Genomic DNA, 10,871 nt, shown 5'->3' with positions numbered 1-10,871 from the left:
GACTCTTTTCTTCTATCGACTCTCCCATCTCTCTCTCTCTCTCTCGCGCTCTGTCTCTCTCTCGCTCTCTATCTCTGTTTCTCTCTCTGCCTCTCTCTCTATCTCTGTTTCTCTCTCTGTCTCTCTCTCTCTATTTATTTATCTCGTCTCTCTTGTTCAAACCCCCCTCTCTCTCTCTGTCTCTCTCCAACTCGCTCTCTCACTGTCTCTCTCACTGTCTCTCTCTCTCTCTCTCTCTCTCTCTCTCTCTCTCTCTCTCTCTCTCTCTCTCTCTCTCTCTCTCTCTCTCTCTCTCTCTCTCTCTCTCTCTCTCTCTCTCTCTCTCTCTCTCTCTCTCTCTCTCTCTGTCAATCTCTCTCTCTTTTTGTACATCTTCTTTGTCTGTATCCCCTTTCTCTTTGTTTCTCTCTCTCCATCCCCCCTTTACCCATCCCCAATGCAATTCTCAGTCATATCTCTGTATGATAATATCTATTTGTCCTGTCCTGTCCTGTCCTGTCAGCTTCTCTGTGTGTGAGAGAGAGAAAAAACAGTGACAGAAAGAAGGAGAAAGAGTTAAAGGAAAGAAACATTGGAGAATAAACTGGTATTATCCAATGTTATATCACAACAATTGAGGAGAGTCTGTCTTTGTGGTTTTCCCAGAGTCCAAGTTGAATCATGGTCGTCTCACCGTGCTTTGACCGGACTGACCACACACATAAATATCCCTCCACGCTTTGTCCTGCTCTCTGGTTGCTATGAGACAGCATTACAGCCCAGAGCATGCTGTGAATGGGGTGGGGTCTCTGTGTGTGTGTGTGTGTGTGTGTGTGTGTGTGTGTGTGTGTGTGTGTGTGTGTGTGTGTGTGTGTGTGTGTGTGTGTGTGTGTGTGTGTGTGTGTGTGTGTGTGTGTGTGTGTGTGTGTGTGTGTGTGTGTGTGTGTGTGTGTGTGTGTGTTAGCCAACGATCATCTGTTCAACAGCCTGTCCCTGTCATGTTAAACTGATGCCTCTATACAACCTCACACACTAGACTGGACAATCTGTAAAACCCCAGCAGTAGTGCTGAACGATTAACTGACATTTCGGTTAATTATCCATTTTTTATTTTTTTATTAAACAACAACTAATTGACCGACACATGAACCAATCACCACAGAGCATTATTTGAATTCCTTATTTTTGTTTGTGAGCTCCATGTGTATTTTCTCTGTAGATACATCAGATGTGGTTGTAGTTTCCAACAGGCCAGTATTCTACATCGTTTAGCGGAGCAGAGAGAAGAGAGAACAAGCAGTCAAGAGGGATAGAAAGCAGTTGTTTCACTGAGGGATAGAAAGCAGTTGCTTCACTGAGGGATAGAAAGCAGTTGCATCACTGAGGGATAGAAAGCAGTTGTTTCACTGAGGGATAGAAAGCAGTTGCTTCGCTGAGGGATAGAAAGCAGTTTTTTCACTGTACAATGTCTCCTCAACCTGAGTACTCAGATGGTGTTAATAGTGGTACAATGTCTCCTCAACCTGAGGAGACATTGTAGGGATAGAAAGCAGTTGTTTCACTGAGGGATAGAAAGCAGTTGTTTCACTGAGGGATAGAAAGCAGTTGTTTCACTGAGGGATAGAAAGCAGTTGTTTCACTGAGGGATAGAAAGCAGTTGTTTCACTGAGGGATAGAAAGCAGTTGTTTCACTGAGGGATAGAAAGCAGTTGCTTCACTGAGGGATAGAAAGCAGTTGTTTCACTGAGGGATAGAAAGCAGTTGTTTCACTGAGGGATAGAAAGCAGTTGCTTCGCTGAGGGATAGAAAGCAGTTGCTTCGCTGAGGGATAGAAAGCAGTTGTTTCACTGAGGGATAGAAAGCAGTTGCTTCACTGAGGGATAGAAAGCAGTTGTTTCACTGAGGGATAGAAAGCAGTTGCTTCGCTGAGGGACAGAAAGCAGTTGCTTCGCTGAGGGATAGAAAGCAGTTGCTTCGCTGAGGGATAGAAAGCAGCTGCTTCGCTGAGGGATAGAAAGCAGTTGTTTCACTGAGGGATAGAAAGAAGTTGCTTCACTGAGGGATAGAAAGCAGTTGTTTCACTGAGGGATAGAAAGCAGTTGATCACTGAGGGATAGAAAGCAGTTGCTTCACTGAGGGATAGAAAGCAGTTGCTTCACTGAGGGATAGAAAGCAGTTGCTTCACTGAGGGATAGAAAGCAGTTGTTTCACTGAGGGATAGAAAGCAGTTGCTTCACTGAGGGATAGAAAGCAGTTGCTTCACTGAGGGATAGAAAGCAGTTGCTTCGCCGAGGGATAGAAAGCAGTTGCTTTGCTGAGGGATAGAAAGCAGTTGTTGAATTATGTATAATGTGTTGAATTATACCTGTCTGTGTTTGAATCGGAAAACATGACGCATCACCGTGGTGAATGAGGGCTTTAATTAAAAACCATGTTTCAGAAGCTGTATAGATTTATCAAATGAAATCCTACGACTCAGGTTGAGGAGACATTGTACCACTATTAACACCATCTGAGTACTCAGGTTGAGGAGACATTGTACCACTATTAACACCATCTGAGTACTCAGGTTGAGGAGACATTGTACCACTATTAACACCATCTGAGTACTTAGGTTGAGGAGAGATTGTACAACTATTAACATCATCTGAGTGCTCAGGTTGAGGAGACATTGTACCACTATTAACACCATCTGAGTACTCAGGTTGAGGAGACATTGTACAACTATTAACATCATCTGAGTACTCAGGTTGAGGAGACATTGTACCACTATTAACACCATCTGAGTACTCAGGTTGAGGAGACATTGAACCACTATTAACACCATCTGAGTACTCAGGTTGAGGAGACATTGTACCACTATTAACACCATCTGAGTGCTCAGGTTGAGGAGACATTGTACCACTATTAACACCATCTGAGTACTCAGGTTGAGGAGACATTGTACCACTATTAACACCATCTGAGTACTCAGGTTGAAGAGACATTTTACCACTATTAACACCATCTGAGTACTCAGGTTGAGGAGACATTCTACCACTATTAACACCATCTGAGTACTCAGGTTGAGGAGACATTCTACCACTATTAACACCATCTGAGTACTCAGGTTGAGGAGACATTGTACCACTATTAACGCAAACACACCCAATCACAGCCTTACAGAACACACATTTAACTGCCCTCAGGGACACAGAGAGAAGGTGCTGATGTGACCAGCTGAGTTTGAACCTTGTCATCTGCATTCCACAGAACTGTGTTAGCCTGCTGAGCTAAAGTCAAGTCTTCAGTTCTCCGTTACCCAACACACATGTGAACATTGACGATGACTGTAAACTGACTGGTCAAGATACACTGAATCTGATGACTGCTCTACTTTCCCATTGAAACTTCTCTTCAGATGGAGCCACTTAGAACTCCTTTCATCCATATTCACAGCAGTAGTGACGGGGTTCTCCTCCTCTTATCTGAAGGGGCTGGAACAACATTTCTAAAAGGCGCATTAAGAGGCTTACAGCCGCAGCACTTTAGCAGCCAAAAGGTCACTACTGCAAATTGGGTTCATTAATCTTCAAGTGTACGGCAGCCCAGATGGGACACTCTTCATATAACAGACACAGATTAAAATGGCTGACGTGCTGCTTTAGATTAGTCTGGAGAGACGGAGGGAGAGAAACTCAGGGAATGATAAAGAGTTGGAAGGAGGCTTGGGTCCTCTCAACACTGACGGACAGCCTCTTTTCATATCAGAGGGAGGGTTGAGAGACTTTAAGAGGGGGATGGAGAGGGGTGAGGAGGGGTGAGGAAAGGGAGAGATGGGAGAAATATAATCTATGACTTCATGAGCTTTTATAATTAGAAGCATCACATGTAATTATGGTTAGACATATTCCTTCTGAATGACTGACTGAGTTCCTGACAGTAACATTCTCTGTCTTTCTTCCTCTCTCTATCTCTCTCGCGCTCTCTCTCACTCTCTCTCTCTATCTCTCTCGCGCTCTCTCTCACTCTCTCTCTCTATCTCTCTCTCGCGCTCTCTCTCACTCTCTCTCTCTCTATCTCTCTCGCGCTCTCTCTCTCACTCTCTCACATTTCTCTCACTCTCTCTCTCGCTATCTCTCTCTTGCGCTCTCTCTCTCACACTCTCTCTATCTCTTTCTCTCTCACTCTCGCTCTCACTCTCTCGCTCTCTCTATCGCTCTCCCTCCCCCTCTCCCTTTCTCTTTTTCTTCCTCTCTTTTGGATTCTGTGTGTATGTCATGGTTACACCTGGCCATCAGAACATGAAATGAACAGCTACCTGCTGTTCTTCAGTAGAGGTAAGGAAAGACATCTAACGACAACTAACGATGTTACATAATGACGGTGTGTGTGTGTGCGCGTGCGCGTGCGCGTGCGTGTGTGTGTGTGCATTTCTGCTGTGGGTTCAGTAAAGGTAAGGGGATCTAATGATGTCTATTGTGAGCAGAAGGACATGTTATAGGTCTCCAGTTCTTACCTTAGGCTCTATGACATTATACTGTGAGTTGTACTACGGCCCAGTCTGACAGAGGAGAGGAAGATAACACTCACTAGTGGTTCCGCTTGACCCAAGACTTTATGGTGTCCTGGACATGGAGTTAGATCCTTTTAAATGCAGTTATGCAATGACAAACACATGGAAATAGACACTAAATATATGTATTGGCAAAAAATATATTTTGGGGATTGGAAGTGATGCAGACAACTAACTTACATTGATGGAAGCTACAATCTATCTGCAATATTAAGGCTGATCTACCCACTAAAAAAATTCTAAAATATTTCTTTTTTAAAGAATGGTGTAAGAGAAAGAGAATAGAGGGAAAGAGAGAACACAAGAAGGATGAATTAGCTTCTTTAAGCTATCTTTCATTAATGAGCATCGTCATGGTAACTGAACAGAGACAGAAACACACTCCACCATCTGATCCACAACAACACACGTCACAACAACACACGTCACAACAACACTGACAAATCATTATTTAATCACGTCTATTAGGAACCCCACATCTAGATAATTGCAGTGAATGTTTAGTGTCTTTCAGGAATTGGTGACAAGCCAGGGACCATGCTCTGCAAGTGTATAACAATCTATTTGGAACATAAATAGGGCACAATAAATATATAAATACATACATAGAAATACAGTTGAAGTCAGAAGTTTACATACACCTTGGCCAAATACATTTAAACTCAGTTTTTCACAACTCCTGACATTTAATCCGAATAAAAATTCCCTGTCTAAGATCAGTTAGGATCACCTCTTTATTTTAAGAATATGAAATGTCAGAATAATAGTAGAGAGAATTAATTATTTCAGCTTTTATTTCTTTCATCACATTCCCAGTGGGTCAGAAGTTTACATACACTCAATTAGTATTTGGTAGCATTGCCATTAAATTGTTTAACTTAGGTCAAACGTTTTGGGTAGCCTTCCACAAGCTTCCCACAGTAAGTTGGGTGAACTTTGGCCCATTCCTCCTGACAGAGCTGGTGTAACTGAGTCAGGTTTGTAGGCCTCCTTGCTTGCACACGCTTTTTCAGTTCTGCCCACAAATTTTCTATAGGATTGAGGTCAGAGCTTTATGATGGCCACTCCGATACCTTATTGTTGTCCAGAAGCCATGTTGCCACAACTTTGGAATTTTGCTTGGTGTCATTGTCCATTTGGAAGACCCATTTTCGACCAAGCTTTAACTTCTTGATTGATGTCTTGAGATGTTGCTTCAATATATCCACATAATTTTCCATCCTCATGAAGCCATCTATTTAGTGAAGTGCACCAGTCCCTCCTGCGCAAAGCACCCCCACAACATGATGCTGTCACCCATGTGCTTCACGGTTGGGATGGTGTTCTTCGGCTTGCAAGCCTCCCCCTTTTTCCTCCATACATAACAATGGTCATTAAGGCCAAACAGTTCTATTTTTGTTTCATCAGACCAGAAGACATTACTCCAAAAAGTATGATCTTTGTCCTCATGTGCAGTTGCAAACCGTAGTCTGGCTTTTTGATGGCGGTTTTGGAGCAGTGGCTTCTTCCTTACTGAGTGGCCTTTCAGGTTATGTCTATATAGGACTCATTTTACTGTGGATATAGATACTTTTGTACCTGTTTCCTCCAGCATCTTCACAAGGTCCTTTGCTGTTGTTCTGGGATTGATTTGCACTTTTCGCACCAAAGTACATTCATCTCTAGGAGACAGAACGCATCTCCTTCCTGAGCGGTATGACAGCTGCGTGGTCCCATGGTGTTTATACTTGCGTACTATTGTTTGTACAGATGAAAGTGGTACCTTCAGGCCTTTGGAAATTGTTCCCAGGGATGAACCAGACTTGTGGAGGTCCACAATTTTTTTTCTGAGGTCTTGGCTAATTTCTTTTGATTTTCCCATGATGTCAAGCGAAGAGGCACTGAGTTTGAAGGTAGGCCTTGAAATACATCCACAGGTACACCTCCAATTGACTAAAATTATGTCAATTAGCCTATCAGAAGCTTCTAAAGCCATGACTTAATTTTCTGGAATTTTACAAGAAAATTCTGTTTAAAGGCACTGTCAACTTAGTGGTTGTAAACTTCTGACCCACTGGAATTGTGATACAGTGAATTATAAGTGAAATAATCTGTCTGTAAACAATTGTTGGAAAAATGACTTGCGTCATGCACAAAGTAGATGTCCTAACCGACTTGCCAAAACTATAGTTTGTTAACAAGAAATTTGTGGAGTGGTTGAAAAACGAGTTTTAATGACTCCAAACTAAGTGTATGTAAATTTCCGACTTCAACTGTACATATGTGTGTGTGTGTATACACACACACACACACATACACATATATACATATCATTCTTTTGTTCCTTTATTACACTCTAACCCCCCCCCCCCCCACACACACACACCCACAGACACACACAAACGTTCCTCTCTCCCTTTCATCTCCTGTATATGTGTGTGTGTGTGTGTGTGTGTGTGTGTGTGTGTGTGTGTGTGTGTGTGTGTGTGTGTGTGTGTGTGTGTGTGTGTGTGTGTGTGTGTGTGTGTGTGTGTGGGGGGGGGGGGGGGGGGGGGATGAGGGTGGTCATTAAAGCAGGTAATTGTCTCACTGTCGCTGTTATTGGATCTGGGGGCAGGAGGGAGACACAGGCTGAGGAACTGATGTAAAGCTGCTGAGCGGTGAAATAGGGAACAGGGCTGAACACACACACACACACACACAGGGATGATGATGGTATCAGCATCAAAGGAGAGTGAAGCATTGTGCTGTGTGACCCTGATCTATGGCAGCGGTCCCACCTGTTATCCTATCTCCCTCTGGGGCCTCTCAGACAGACAGCCACATACAGGTAGATACACTCATACACACACACACAGACACACACACACACACAGACACACACACTCGCGCACAGACACACACACTCACGTACAGACACGTACACTCACACACACACATTCGCGGACAGATACACACATGCGCATGTGTGAAAGAAAGAGGGCTGGGTGGAGGCCAAAGGAGACAATGTCCAGGGTTTCCAATTGGCTTGGAGAGGCAGGCAGGATGTTGAATTAGCCCCATCCGCCACACACGCTGTCAACCATCAGTAAGTGGAGGACAGGAGACCAGGACAGAGGATGAGGCTACTCCAAACTATTCTAATGCAACATCCTGCCTCTCCAAGCCAGTGGGAAACCCTGGACATCATCGAATTTGGACCCCACCCAGTCCTCTTTCTCATCCCTACATCCATACACTCTCTCTCTGTCTCCTCTCCATCCCCTCTCCCTCTCCACTCCCTTCTGCCTGCCAGTTCTATCATTAGGATGGTGTCATATGACGTTAGCTACCCCCCCTTTACTCCATGTTTTATTTCAGTCCTTTAGCAGACATTCTTTTCGACAACCACTTACAGTAAGTGCATTCAAGTAAAGAAGCTGAATTAAGTAACTCAAGCTTAAAAAGTAAAAACCTACTTTATTCTTGAAGATGACAATATAATATAAAATAAGTGCCAGATTGAACCATCAGTCATGTGTTAAGCAGGAGGCCTGAGACACTGAGAGCAGAGGGCTGATCATTCACTCTCCCTAGAACACACATTTCTACAATGACCCAGTCTAGAACACACACTTCTATAATGACCAAACAAACGTTTCTATAATGACTCAGGGAAAATGAAATCAAATGAAAGCCAGAGCTGATTGAGAGAGAATGAGGCAGAGACAAACAAAAACAAACAAATCAGCAGAAGATGTTTGGTTAGGTTGGTTTTGCATGACGGCATATTTGCATAACGGTTTTGAATGCTGCCGAATCTGAGGTTTTATGAGGATGATTGTGATTGTTTTAGGGAAGGTGAATCCTACATATGGGATGGCACTCCGAATAGAGTTTGAAATGGGGTTATTTTGTCAGCAGGGTGCTATGTAGTAATGAGGCTCAGAGTCCATCACTACCCGATCACTGGGAACAGTCATCTTAGTATACACACACAAACATCACAGCAGTATGTGACCTGTGGGAGTTGGTTCTGCTTGTATAATGTTTTTAATTTAGGAGTGGACCTGAGAAAGGTGTCACAATCTACCTTTCAGTCTGGTGGTCCTCCCAGGAGCATAGAGCAGGGTGTTATTAGTTCAGTCTGGTGGTCCTCCCAGGAGCATAGAGCAGGGTGTTATTAGTTCAGTCTGGTCCTCCCAGGAGCATAGAGCAGGGTGTTATTAGTTCAGTCTGGTGGTCCTCCCAGGAGCATAGAGCAGGGTGTTATTAGTTCAGTCTAGTGGTCCTCCCAGGAGCATAGAGCAGGGTGTTATTAGTTCAGTCTGGTGGTCCTCCCAGGAGCATAGAGCAGGGTGTTATTAGTTCAGTCTAGTGGTCCTCCCAGGAGCATAGAGCAGGGTGTTATTAGTTCAGTCTGGTGGTCCTCCCAGGAGCATAGAGTAGGGTGTTATTAGTTCAGTCTGGTGGTCCTCCCAGGAGCATAGAGCTGGGTGTTATTAGTTCAGTCTGGTGGTCCTCCCAGGAGCATAGAGCAGGGTGTTATTAGTTCAGTCTGGTGGTCCTCCCAGGAGCATAGAGCAGGGTGTTATTAGTTCAGTCTGGTGGTCCTCCCAGGAGCATAGAGCAGGGTGTTATTAGTTCAATCTGGTGGTCCTCCCAGGAGCATAGAGCAGGGTGTTATTAGTTCAGTCTGGTGGTCCTCCCAGGAGCATAGAGCAGGGTGTTATTAGTTCAGTCTGGTCCTCCCAGGAGCATAGAGCAGGGTGTTATTAGTTCAGTCTGGTGGTCCTCCCAGGAGCATAGAGCAGGGTGTTATTAGTTCAGTCTGGTGGTCCTCCCAGGAGCATAGAGCAGGGTGTTATTAGTTCAGTCTGGTGGTCCTCCCAGGAGCATAGAGCAGGGTGTTATTAGTTCAGTCTAGTGGTCCTCCCAGGAGCATAGAGCAGGGTGTTATTAGTTCAGTCTGGTGGTCCTCCCAGGAGCATAGAGCAGGGTGTTATTAGTTCAGTCTGGTGGTCCTCCCAGGAGTATAGAGCAGGGTGTTATTAGTACAGTCTAGTGGTCCTCCCAGGAGCATAGAGCAGGGTGTTATTAGTTCAGTCTGGTCCTCCCAGGAGCATAGAGCAGGGTGTTATTAGTTCAGTCTGGTCCTCCCAGGAGCATAAGGCAGGGTGTTATTAGTTCAGTCTGGTGGTCCTCCCAGGAGCATAGAGCAGGGTGTTATTAGTTCAGTCTGGTGGTCCTCCCAGGAGCATAGAGCAGGGTGTTATTAGTTCAGTCTGGTGGTCCTCCCAGGAGCATAGAGCAGGGTGTTATTAGTTCAGTCTAGTGGTCCTCCCAGGAGCATAGAGCAGGGTGTTATTAGTTCAGTCTGGTGGTCCTCCCAGGAGCATAGAGCAGGGTGTTATTAGTTCAGTCTGGTGGTCCTCCCAGGAGCATAGAGCAGGGTGTTATTAGTTCAGTCTGGTGGTCCTCCCAGGAGCATAGAGCAGGGTGTTATTAGTTCAGTCTGGTGGTCCTCCCAGGAGCATAGAGCAGGGTGTTATTAGTTCAGTCTGGTGGTCCTCCCAGGAGCATAGAGTAGGGTGTTATTAGTTCAGTCTAGTGGTCCTCCCAGGAGCATAGAGCAGAGTGTTATTAGTTCAGTCTGGTCCTCCCAGGAGCATAGAGCAGGGTGTTATTAGTTCAGGCTATAGATGGGACAGTAGTCTGTACTGAGACATACACTATAACACACTCTATTAGTCTGCTCTAAAATAGAACATACAAACTCTAACACACACTGTAGAGAGAGTAAAACCCTTAGTTCAGAGGTAGAGACATACTACATCCAGTAGTGAGCTGCTGGCAACAGGCAAAAGCAGGGGTGACTGTCTTTGTGAACGTGTGCCTTCCACAGATATTGGGAGAGGTGAAAGGTTAAAGGGACATTTATATGCCTAATGTCTGTTTACTACCAATAACATTAAGAGGATTTCAGTGAAACGATTTCACAGACTAAAAACATAGTATTTGTTCGGGTAGGATCAATAGGGACACAAGGAAGGAGTTGCAAGCGGTGTGGGTTTTAACTTGGAGTTACATTGATAGAACATCACAGTCAAAGGTAGGGAAAGAGGGAGAGAGAGAGAGAGAGAGATGGGGAGAGAGAGGGGGGGCGAGAGAGAGATGAGGGAGGGAGAGAGAGGGGGAGAAATAAAGAGAGAGAGATGGGAGGGAGAGAGAGGGGGGAGAAATAAAGAGAGAGAGATGGGGAGGGAGAGAGAGGGGGGAGAAATAAAGAGAGAGAGGGTGGGAGAGAGAGAGAGAGAGAGAGAGAGAGAGAGAGAGAGAGAGAGAGAGCGAGAAATAGAGGCAGAGAGAGACAGAGAGC

At 44.8% G+C, this 10,871-nt stretch overlaps 1 protein-coding gene across 1 annotated transcript in view; it reads left to right on the top strand.

Moving 5' to 3' along the window:
- The first annotated feature begins 4,095 nt into the window (after positions 1–4,095).
- LOC129842160 (uncharacterized) overlaps positions 4,096–10,871 on the top strand; it is a 71,067-nt gene continuing 64,291 nt past the window's right edge. The window contains exon 1 of the mRNA XM_055910575.1: positions 4,096–4,298. The gene's annotated coding sequence lies outside the window, so the exon portion shown is untranslated. The remainder of the gene's footprint in view (positions 4,299–10,871) is intronic.

This window comes from Salvelinus fontinalis, unplaced genomic scaffold, assembly GCF_029448725.1.
Source record: "Salvelinus fontinalis isolate EN_2023a unplaced genomic scaffold, ASM2944872v1 scaffold_0019, whole genome shotgun sequence".
Taxonomy (NCBI): Eukaryota; Metazoa; Chordata; class Actinopteri; order Salmoniformes; family Salmonidae; genus Salvelinus; species Salvelinus fontinalis.
The sequence above is the reverse complement of the archived record's forward strand: the minus strand, read 5'-3'. Positions and strand labels throughout refer to the sequence as shown.